Below are 12,538 nucleotides of genomic sequence, written 5' to 3' on the forward strand. Positions count from 1 at the left end.
GAATAAAATTAAATGGGAAGACTTATACTTCCACAATTTTTAAACTTTTAATTTGAAAGGTATTCAACAGAAGTAACATAATTAGAGAAAATTTTCTTGATGTAAAAAAGAAAGTTGTAAAATTTTTGAAAAAAATAAAAATGTGATAAAAAGACAATGTTTTAAACTATTTTGGTTGAAATATTTTAAAATATAAAAAAACTAAATAGAATTTATTATCATTTAGCAGATTTTTTTCTAAGCTTATCAGGAACCTCAGTATCTGTTAAAAATATTTTTTCAATTAAAATATTATGATCCACAGAGAAAGGCCAAATAAAGTGCTAAAAATTTAAATTTTATGAAACAGATTATATAACTTTGGAAAAAGTATAGAAAATGTTATGAAAAATGTTAGCAATAAGACCGTACTGAAAAAGTGCACACGTGCACACGCACACACACACAGAGGCATACTTTGTAGACACTATCAACGTCTATGGAAGCAGTCAAGAAATCGAATGATGCATTGCGTTGGGCAAATCTGCTGCAAAAGACCTCTTTAATGTCTTGAAAAGCAAAGAGGTCACTTTGAAGACTAAGATGCACCTGACCCAAGCCATGATATTTTCAGTCGCTTCATATGAATGCAAAAGCTGGACAATGAATAAGGAAGACCAAAGAAGAACTGATGCCTTTGAATTATGGTGTTGTTGAAGAATATTGAATATACGATGGACTGCCAGAAGAACAAACAAGTCTGTCCCGGAAGAAGTACAGCCAGAGTGTTCCTTGGAAGTGAAGATGGCGAGACTTCATTTCACGTGCTTTGGACATTTTATCAGAAGGAATCAGTCCTGGAGAAGGACATCATGCTTGGTAGAGTGTTAGCAAAAAAGAGGAAGACCCTCAGTGAGATGGACTGACACAGTGGGTGCAACAATGGGCTCAAGCATTGCAAACATTGTGAGAATGGCAAATGTTGTGAGGACCGGGCAGTGTTTTGTTTTGTTGTGCATAGGATTGCTACGTCAGAACTGACTCGAAGGCATCTAACAACAACATCAGTGATATACTATTAGAGAAAGATAAGACTAAGAAATGGATTGAGTTCATTAATAAATATAAAAATCAAAAAAACCAAACTCATTGCCATCAAGTCAATTCCTACTCATAGTGACCCTGTGTGACAGAATAGAACTGCCCCATAGGGTTTCCAAGGAGCAGCTGGTGGACTCAAACTGCTGACCTTTTGGTTAACAGCCATAGCTCTTAACCACTGCACCACCAGGGCTCACTGCATAGATTAGTGTCTTAAAATCTTTTGAAGGACATTATCCCATGCATTTAAGTTACAAACACAGGTAGTCCACCACTTAAGACAGGGTCCAGTTTTGATGACTGTTGTGAATCAGTTCTGACAGAAGTCAAATACCTCATTTATTTTTTTAGTTTTCATTATTATTGCCGTTTATTTTCAATATCTTTATAAATTGAATATTTTTCTTTGGGGGTTGGAAACATTACATGTAAGCATACAGATATATTTTAATACATCCACCCAGCATGCATAAAAAATACACAAATCTTTCTGTGGACTTTTCTTTCCATTACCGTAGGCCTTAACGATCTTTATATCCATGTCTACAGCATTCCTCATCTTCTTTTTTGGATTAGAATTTTCAGTGGCATGACTTCTTTTGCTAAACATGGTGTTGGGGATATAAGTAGTACAGGTGTTGCAGTTAAAGAAACTTGAACAACTCAGCTTCAAGTTCAAATTAACAAGTGATGGTTTTTATAGTATGAAATGCTGGATAAGATCACACTACAGGGCTGGTCTACAATGAAGCTGGCATCAGTGTCATAACAACGAAGTCAGAGTCATAACGGCTGTCAGGTGTGTATACAGTTCAATTGTCATTTGTCCTTAGAGTTGAATATTGCCCAACTTTCTACCCTTATGAATCCTGACATTGGTACAGACTTCACTGTAGACCAGGCTGCAGCCTGCTATATGACAGTGTTTTGAACAGTAAATCATAAAATTGAATATATTTGAGTAAACATCTGAGAATGATAACATCAGTAAATTACATGCTGCAACATTGTATGTAGTACACATTACTAATGATACTGATAAAAAGAAAAAAGACGTATAAAAAAAAGGATGGTCGTAAGTGTGGATCCTCATAACTTGAATATGTTTTAGGCTGGAGATTACCTGTATACTCTAAAAAAAAAAAAAAATTGTTTTTATCTATTATTATCAGCAGTTAGTTCATGAAACTTATGTTCCCTAGAAGCTCAATTTTGCATTAAACTATTGTTTGACAAGTGTGATGGTTAAGATTGTGTGTCAACTTGGCTGGGCCATGATTCTTAGAGTTTATATATGATCACTCCCATGATGGGATCTGCTGTGAGTAGCCAATCAGTTGAAAGGGAGTTTCCTTGGGGGTGTGGGCTGCATCTGAATATAAGCAGATGTTCTGGCTTTTTGCTGGGTATGGATCCTGCAGCTGCCTCCTGTTCATCTGACCTCCTGTTTTTGAGCTATCAGCTTATCTGCCAGTCCTGGGATTCATCGACCTTCACAGCCTGTGAGCAGAGCCCTGCTCTCTGACCTGCTGATCTTGGGTTCACCAGCCCCTGCGACTATGTGAATGTGAATTGGGAGAACCCTCTATCTTAATCCATGAACTTGGGATGTTCCAGCCTCTACAATTGCATGAGCTGTTTCTTTGATATAAATCTCTCTCTATATATATTTGTACACTTTACTAGTTTTGCTTGTCTAGAGAAACCAGCCTAAGACAACAAGTTAATCATTTTATGTTTAAAACAACTCTGGCAACCCTTCTGTTTATTATTTAGACATTGAAAATCAGTGAGGAATACTAAAATACACATAGCCCATAACAAAACCCAGTTGTTAATTTATTGACATGGAAATGTTAATAAATTAAGTACCATTACCTAAATAAAAATATATTAAAATAGTAAGTCATGTATAAAAAATAAAATGTTATGTGTGAAATGAAATGATTCTTGTGATCAGCAACCAAATGTGGGTCTCATTTACTTTTCCACATTTCTTTTGAGTTTTATTTGCAGAACGAGCTGAAATATTTAGATGTTATGAATAGTGTAAGCTCTTGCTTGGAATCTAACATAAAGATAGAAAAATATTGTGAACTTTGGCTTCCATTACAAATACCATGTCAATAAACTCAATAATATTCTAATAGGAAAATTCTTATTTTAAAAAAAGCCTGTTGGAATAATATTTACTTTTATTTTATTAAGGCCAAAATAGGATAGCTCTATGAGACTTGCCTTTTCATAACAAGAGCACTAATGTCAGATTTAAAAAAAAAAAAGGCTAATATGACTTACAGCTGCTTTCTATCTTTAACTCAGAATAGCTTCTTCCATAATAAAACTTCTTATATAAGAATTAATCCCAGATTTTCAATGCTATAATTGAAAAGGTTACCAAAGTTGATAAGAGAGAACTGAAATACAAGGTGTATTAAGAAGCTGTAAAATGCAGAGATTGTAAAATCTCAGGGCTCACAGCCCGGAAAATTACATGTCTGGATTCTATAAAAATCTAAAATACAAACCACTGCACTTATCCCATTATCTTTAAGGAATGAGAGAAAGAAACTACCAGTGACAATGGTAAAAAGAAGTAATTCTTTTCAAAACTAAGGGCTTAAGACGTTAATTCCAGCCAAGAAGCTAGATGAAATTATAAAGGGGACAGTTTGTAAGAACAAAAATAGAACATTAATCCTTATGATCAGGCCTTAAAAACCAAACCCGTTCATGTTTAGTCAATTCCAACTCGTAATCACCCTATAGGACAGAGTTGAACTGCCCCATAGGGTTCCAAGGAGCGCCTGGTGGATTCAAACTGCCAACTCTTAACCACTATGCTACCAGAGCTCTTATGACCAACACAGCTTCACAAAATTAAGTCATCTCAGACTAAACTCATTTTCTTTTTTAACAGGCTTATTGGCTTGATAAAACAAGGAAATTGAGTTGAATATCTGGATATTTTGCCTTAATAAGACAAAACTCAGAAAGAAACATATTAACTAAAATCAAATGTTTGACGAAGTCCATTGTGGAAGAGGGATTTGACTGGTTCTGTGTGACCACAAAGATTAGAATTTGGATTGGGGGCAAAAGTACAGCTTTAGGTTATATAGGGTCGTCATGACTGGATGTGTTCAGATATAGACCAAAAAAATCCCAATGTTCCTGCTGTAGAAGGGTGAATCACTTATCTCGTGCCACTGCAGTTGCCAGGTGTCCTGTATGTACAGGACATTACTGTATTTAATGAGTTTAACTTCTGTACTGACTTTGACAGGATGTCCTAAATGTCCTGTATTCCACTTTTGTCAGAAAATTTGACATTTAGAGATATTTTTCTGCCAAAAAAAAAAAAAAATTGGTGCTTAAATCACTTAAATAACAACACTAGCTGAAAACCATACCTCTAAAAATAAATATATTGGCAGTTCTTTATGGTCTCTCCTGCAGTTTTGGCTGAGAGAAGATGCAGTTGGTGAGATGTAGCTGAAAATTAAAATTCCTTATTTCTCATATTCAAGAAAGGAAAGGAAGAAAAAAAAAACTTTATTTTTGGCAAAAGTCCCATGCCATGAACAAATAAAAAAAAAGTTAGAGATAACTTTGATTAAGTGGAGCCCTGGTGGTGTAGTGGTTAAGAGCTATGGCTGCTAACCAAAAGGTGGGCAGTTCAAATCCACCAGCCACTCTTTGGAAACCCTATAGGGCAGTTCTACTCTGTCCTATAAGGTTTCTGTGGATCAGAATTGACTCACCCAATGGCAATGGGTTTGGTTTAATGGGTTCAAAGAAATAGCAAAACCAAAAACCAAACCAGTTGCCATCCAGTCATTACAATTCATGGTGACCCCATGTGTTTCAGAGCAGAACTGCAGATAGCCAGGCTTTTCTTCTGAAGCACATCTGGATGCATTCCAACTGCCAACCTTTTGGTTAGTAGCTGATATTTTAAACATTTGTGCCACCCAAAACCCCTAAAATAAGTAAGTACATAGGCTCTGAAATCATCCAGTCAACAACAACCTCACTTCGGTAACTATGCTTCTGAAAGTTAGCAAGTCAATGACAGCCCCACGCCAATTAGTGACAGTCCCACAATTCTGAACAACAGCCAATCAGCAAGTGCCTCATTCCAGTACCAAGCTTTTGAAAGTCCACTAGTCAACAGCCCCCTGACTCCCATGATGATGCTAAAATAAATGAAAATCCATCAATCCTTAAACACTCTAACTTCTGAAAGTCCACCTCCCAAATGCCCATCTTTCCAAACCCTTATGTGAGAGCAGCTCTGACTTTGCTGGGGAGACAGTGCCTTACAAACACAGGTCTACCTTACAGGCAAACAGGGAGTTCCCCTTTATTTGCATCAGATATTGAGTTCATTTATTATTATTTTGCAAGTTTGCAACCTGATTACATTTAGTTACCAGTTTTTGTATTTCTGAGTAACAGATGGAATAATGCATCTGTGAGATTATCAAATTGAATCTCATCAATTCTCACAGTAGTTGCTATTATCTGCTTTTTTATTTGTGTATATTTGTATCCCAAAATGGCAAAATCCAAATGCAGATTTTGTGATATTCTGAATCATGGACATTTATTGAAAAAGGAAAAAGTCCTCTTGAAGCCCTTGAACAGCAAACAATTATCATTTAGACATTGAAAATGTTGGAAAGTCAGATAAAAACCAGCATATTCCAGCTAAGATATCCAACTAGTAACAAAGATAGTGATAAAATAACAAAACTTTTTATTAAAAGAAATTAAGATTAAATAATCATATTAAGAGCAGTAAGGATCTTCCATACTGTATGTTATCATCAGTGTTTCAGTTCAAATAGCAATTTGAATGTACTGCTGCTAGAAGTATATTTTGATTCCAAAATTGCAAGCAGGATGAAATCTACTGCAATAATAATAATGATAAAATAATAGTCACATCTACTATTACAGAAATTACTTTTTATTGCATAGCCATGGATGCAATCTCAATGCAGAAAAAAAATTCTCTTTGCTCATACAATATTTTTCTTGTAAAAAAAAACCTTATTTATAAGATGAAACTTGAGAAATAATAGAAAATTTTTGCAGAGGCTCTCTTCTTGAGTTAGTAGTTAGTGAGAAAATATACTGCTTTTGGTGGAAGTAATACAAATACAAATTTGGTGAATGTTTATGTAAGGGTGAAGACAATGTTTATTCAAAGGTGAAACAGAGCATCGATGATTCTATGGAAGGTATTGGCTGTCCTTTTCATATTCTGGTATTGCTCCTAAAACATCATTTGATGTCCTTCATATCGACATTGAAGTAATTGTTATGAAATTATTCTCTTACTTAGCATTTATACTGTTCAAACGAAATGATTGAAGGATCTTGGTGATTATGTTGTGTTATGGATTGAATTGCGTTTCCCAAAAATATATGTTGAAATCCTTACCCCTGGATCTGTAAATAAGATCCTGTTTAGAAATTGAGACTTTTGTTATCAAGGTCTTATCTACAGAAAATAGCAGCTGTGGCAATTAGTTTTAAATTCTTGAATGATCTCTCACAGCTGGTGATGGAAACTGATAGCCCATAGAAACTGCTCACTAGCGCCCCTCCTCAAGTGGCACCCAGGGCACGCACCCTACCTGCCATACCTTAGTTACTCCTCTGTTTGTTATGTTGATGATGCCATACCAGTGTAGGGTGGATCCTAAACCTAATCACTTTTGAGTTATAAAAAGATCAGAACAAGACACAGAGACATGCACTGGGGGAAGAAGAAAAAAGAAGACAGAGACAGATGGCATCTACAAGCTCAGGAACCCAAGGACTGCTGGCAGTTACTTGTCTGTTTTAGCTTCTAGTAACTGCTAAGGGCATGGATATAGGAATGGGTGGAGAATTATAGCCATTTTTCCAATCTACCTGCCACATGAGAATTTAAGCAATTTAGCACAAAAAAATTTTTTTCCTTGTTAAGTCAGTTCACTTTCTAATTGTAAAATTTTATTTCTTGAAGTTGGATATGAACTAGTGCTTAAGAAAATCAACTTGATTATTAATCACTGAATTCAACCAAAATTCTTAGTGTTATATAATTTTAATTTCACATACTAAATAAAATCTATACAATGTAAATATTTAGTAGTTTTTTCTCATTTTTTAAACAATTATTTTCCTGCACACTTTTTTTCAATCTAGACTAACTTAGTCTATTCAGCTCTACCTTTTTCCCTTATAGGCCTTTCCCTACAGCTTCCATGAATGCATGTTTCTCCATTTTAAAATAGGATGAAAATGAGAAATCTTCTTATTGAAAAAATATCTACATTATCTCTCTAAAGAAATTCTTTTGGTTCTGGATTCCCTGGCTTGCTAAATAAAATATACAAAGATAGTGATAAAAGAATAGTCTCCATCGAATAGTGTAATCAGCAGAAAAGAAGTATTCAGAGCAAGGATCAGTTTAGAGCTGGCGTTCTACATTTGACTCTCTGTTACTACAATAAATTTCATAGATAATTTGTTTAGTATGAGAGTGATTGATTGCATGTTGTCCACACAAAACAAAACCTGATATCTAAAACTATAGGAAGAACTAGGGTTTTTCTGCATATGTTATGCATGTTTCCACTCCAAGAGAGCCAAAAAACTATTATACAGCCTGCAATTATATTTTTCTTTGAGTCACAGTCTTTGCCATGTTTTTAGCATTTCATGAATTCTCTTGAATTGTTTGTAATTTCTTCCACAATTAAACACAAAATCAATACGATTAAGTCCCATAAGCATCCAAGTTAGACTAAAAAATTCTAATTTCTGGTACAGTTTCTATTTTCTTGTATTTCACTTACATAATTTTTTTTCAGCATTGTGTTTAAGTAGTCTCAGCACTTTGGTATTTTTCTGTTTTGTACCATTTCTATAACAAAGCATGCGAAATGTAATAAAAGTAATCACATTTAACAATTGAAGAAGGAAATATTTTCATACAGCTGAAGAGGTGATCCAGAGGAAGTTGAAGTCTTGGCATCACCATGTTATGAAACCAAATGGAAATGAGTCAGTTAATGTCTAAAGTGCATGTTATTTGAAACTCAAAGTAATGAATGTTGAAATCTGCATATAATTTAATAGAATGGCTTTTCTCCTTATAAAGCATGTGATTTTCTCAAAGACACTAGGTCTCAACCTTCAGCACGTATCAGACACACCTGCAAGGTCTCTTAAAACAGGGGTTGATGGACCTCATCCCAGAGTTTTTAATTTAGTAGGTGTGGGATTCATAAGTTTCTTATGGGCCAATTTTTTCAGAAGTAGGCTGCCAGGTCCTTCTCCCAGTCTGTTTTAGTCTAGCAGCTCAGCTGAAACCTGTCCACCAAGGGATACCCTATTGGTATTTGAAATACTGGTGGCAAAGTTTCCAGTATCCCAGCAAGACGAAAGCCACAACAGTATAACAAACTGACCAGACACATGTCAGTTATAAGATAATATCCATAGACCTACAAGGAAGACCGGTTAATACAACTATTATTCAAATATACACACCAACTGCTAAGACCAAAGATGAAGAAATAGAAGATTTTTACTAACTTCCGCAGTCTGAAATTGATCAAACATGCAAAGAAGATGAATTGATACTTACTGGTGATTAGAATGTGAAAGTTGGAAACAAAGAAGAAGGATTGATAGTTGGAAAATAAGGCCTTGGTGATAGAAATGATACCAGAGATCGCATGACAGAATTTTCCAAGACCTATGATTTCTTCATCAGAAATACCATTTTTCAACAACATAAATGGTGACTATACATGTGGACCAGATGGGACACACAGGAATCAAATCAACTACATCTGTGAAAAAGAGACAATGGAAAAGCTCAATATCATCAGTCAGAAAGGCCAGGGGCCGAATCTGAACAAGCAATCAATTTCTCATATGCAAGTTTAAGTTGAATTTGAAGAAAAATAGAACAAGTCCATAAGAGCCAAAAGTATGACCTTGAAAATATCCCACCTGAATTTAGAGACCCTCTTGAGAATAGATTTGACACATTGAACACTAATGACTGAAAACCAGACAAGCTGTGGAATGGCACTAAGGACATCGGACATGAAGAAAGCAAGAGGTCATTTAGACGACAGGAAAGAAAAAAAAAGACCAAAATGGATAACAGAAGAGACTTTGAAAGTTGCTCTTGAATGTAGAGCAGCTAAAGGGAAAGAAAGAAATGATGAAGTAAAAGAGCTGAACAGAAGATTTCAAAGGGCAGCTGGAGAAAACAAAGCAAAATATTATCATGAAATGTGCAAAGACCTAGAGATAGAAAACTAAAAGAAAAAAACAGACTCGCCATTTCTCAAACTGAAGGAACTAAAGAAAAAATTCAAGCCTCAAGTTGGATTATTGAAGGATTCTATGAGGAAAATATGGAATGACTCAGGAAGCATCAAAAGAACATGGAAGGAATACACAGTTACTGTACCAAAAAGAACTGGTTGACATTCAGCCATTTCAGAAGATAGCATATGATCAAGAACTGATGGTACTAAAGGAAGAGGTCCAAGCTGCACTGAAGGCACTGGAGAAAAACAAAGCACCAGGAATTGACTGAAAAGCAACTAAGATGTTTCAACAAATGGATACAGTGCTGGAAGCCCTCAGTCATCTATGCCAAGAAGTTTGGAAGTCAGCTACCTGGTCAACCAGCTGAAAGAGATACATATTTATATCCATTTCAAAGAAAGGTGATCCAACAGAGTGCAGAAATTACTGAACAATATCAGTAATATCACACACAAGTAAAATTTTGCTGAAGATCATTGTAAAGTGGTTGCAGCAGTACATCGACAGGGAACTGCCAGAAATTAAAGCTGGATTCAGAAGATGACGTGGAACAAGGGATATCATTGCTGATGTCAGGTGGATCAGGACTGAAAGCAGAGAACACCAGAAAAATGTTTACCTGTGTTTTATTGATTACGCAAAGGCATTCGACTGTGTGGATCATAACAAATTATGCATAATGTTGTGAAGAATGGGAATTCCAGAATATTTAATTGTGCTCATGCAGGACTTGTACTTAGACCAAGAAGCATTTGTTCGAACAGAACGAACGAGGGGATACAACATGGTTTAACCTCAGGAATGGTGTGCGTCAAGATTGTATTCCATCACCATACTTATTCAATCTGTATGCTGAGTAAATAATCCATGAAGCTGGACTATATGAAGAAGAACGAGGCATCAGGAATGAAGGAAGACTCATTAACAACTTTCAATATGCAGATAACACAACCTTGCTGGCTGAAAGTGAAGAGGACTCGAAGCACTTACCGATGAAGATCAAAGACCACAGCCTTCAGTGTGAATTACACTTTAACATAAAGAAGACAAAAATCCTCAAAACTGGACCAATAAGCAATGTCATGATAAATGGAGAAAATACTGAGTTGTCAAGGATTTCATTTTACTTGAACCCACAGTCAACAACCATGAAAGCAGCAGTCAAGAAATCAAAGGACGCATTGCATTCGGCAAATTTGCTGCAAAAGATCACTTTAAAGTGTTAAAAACCAAAAATATCACTTTAAGGATGAAGGTGTGCCTGGTTCAAGCCATGGTGTTTTCGATCACCTCACATTCATGTAACAGCTGGACAGTGAATAAGGAAGACCTAAGAAGAATTTGACCCCCACATGTCTGTTAGTTTGTCGTACTGTGGGGGCTTGTGTGTTGCTGTGATGCTGGAAGCTATGCTACTGGTATTCAGATACCAGTAGGGTCACCCATGGAGGACAGGTTTCAGCTGAACTTCCAGACTAAGACAGACTAGGAAGAAGGACCCGGCAGTGTACTCTGAAAAGCATTAGCCAGTGAAAAGTTTATGAATAGCAGTGGAACATTGTCCGATATAGTGCTGGAAGATGAGCCCCCCAGGTTGGAAGGTACTCAAAAGATGACTGGGGAAGAGCTGCCTCCTCAAAGTAGAGTCGACCTTAATGATGTGGATGGAGAAAAGCTTTCGGGACCTTCATCTGCTGATGTGGCATGACTCAAAATAAGAAGAAACAGCTGCAAACATCCATTAATAATCAGAACCTGGAATGTACGAAGTATGACTCTAGGAAAATTAGAAATTGTCAAAAATGAAATGGAATGCATAAACATCGATATCCTAGACATTAGTGAGCTGAAATGGACTGGTATTGGCCATTTTGAATTGGACAATCATATAGTCTACTATGCTGGGAATGACAACTCAAAGAGGAATAGTCTTGCATTCATTGTCAAAAAGAACATTTCAAGATCTATCCTGAAGTACAACGCTGGCAGTGATAGGATAATATCCATACGCCTACAAGGAAGACCAGTTAATATGACTATTATTCAAATTTACACACCAACCACTAGGGCCAAAGATGAAGAAATAAAAGATTTTTATCAGCTGCTGCAATCTGAAATTGATTGAACATGCAATCAAGATGCATTGATAATTACTGGCGATTGGAATGTGAAAGTTGGAAACAAAGAAGAAGGATCAATAGTTGGAAAATATGGCCTTGGTGATAGAAACAATGTCGGAGATCAAATGATACAATTTTGCAAGACCAACGATTTCTTCACTGCAAATACCTTCTTTCACCAACATAAACAGTGACTATACACATGGACCTGAAATCAAACTGACTACATCTGTGGAAAGAGATGATGGAAAACTCAATATCATTAGTCAGAACAAGGCCAGGGGCCGACTGTGGAACAGACCATCAATTGCTCATATGCAAGTTCAAGCTGAAACTGAAGATAATCAGAGCAAGCCCACGAGAGCCAAAATATGACCTTGAGTATATCCCACCTGAATTTAGAGACCATCTCAAGAATAGATTTGATGCATTGAACACTAGTGACAGAAGACCAGACGAGTTGTGGAATGACATTGAGGACATTATACATGAAGAAAGCGAGAGGTCACCAAAAAGACAGGAAAGAAAAAAAGACCAAGATGGATGTCAGACGAGACTCTGAAACTTGCTCTTGAGCGTTGAGCAGCTAAAGCAAAAGGAAGAATTGATGAAGTAAAAGAACTGAACAGAAGATTTTAAAGGGCCTCTTGCACAGACAAAGTAAAATATTATAATGACATGTGTAAAGACCTAGAGATGGAAAACCAAAAGAGTAGAACACGCTTGGCATTTCTCAAGCTGAAAGAACTGAAGAAAAAATTCAAACCTCAAGCTGCAATAGTGAAGGATTCCATGGGAAAAATATTAAATGACACAGGAAGCAACAAAAGAAGGTGGAAGGAATACACAGAGTTATTATACCAAAAAGAATTGCTGGATAATCAAACATTTCAAGAGGTGCCATATGATCAGGAACCAATGGTACTGAAGGAAGAAGTCCAAGCTGCTCCGAAGGCATTGGTGAAAAGCAAGGCTCCAGGAATTGA

The sequence above is a fragment of the Elephas maximus genome, chromosome 1 (genome assembly GCF_024166365.1).
Source record: "Elephas maximus indicus isolate mEleMax1 chromosome 1, mEleMax1 primary haplotype, whole genome shotgun sequence".
NCBI lineage: Eukaryota > Metazoa > Chordata > Mammalia > Proboscidea > Elephantidae > Elephas > Elephas maximus.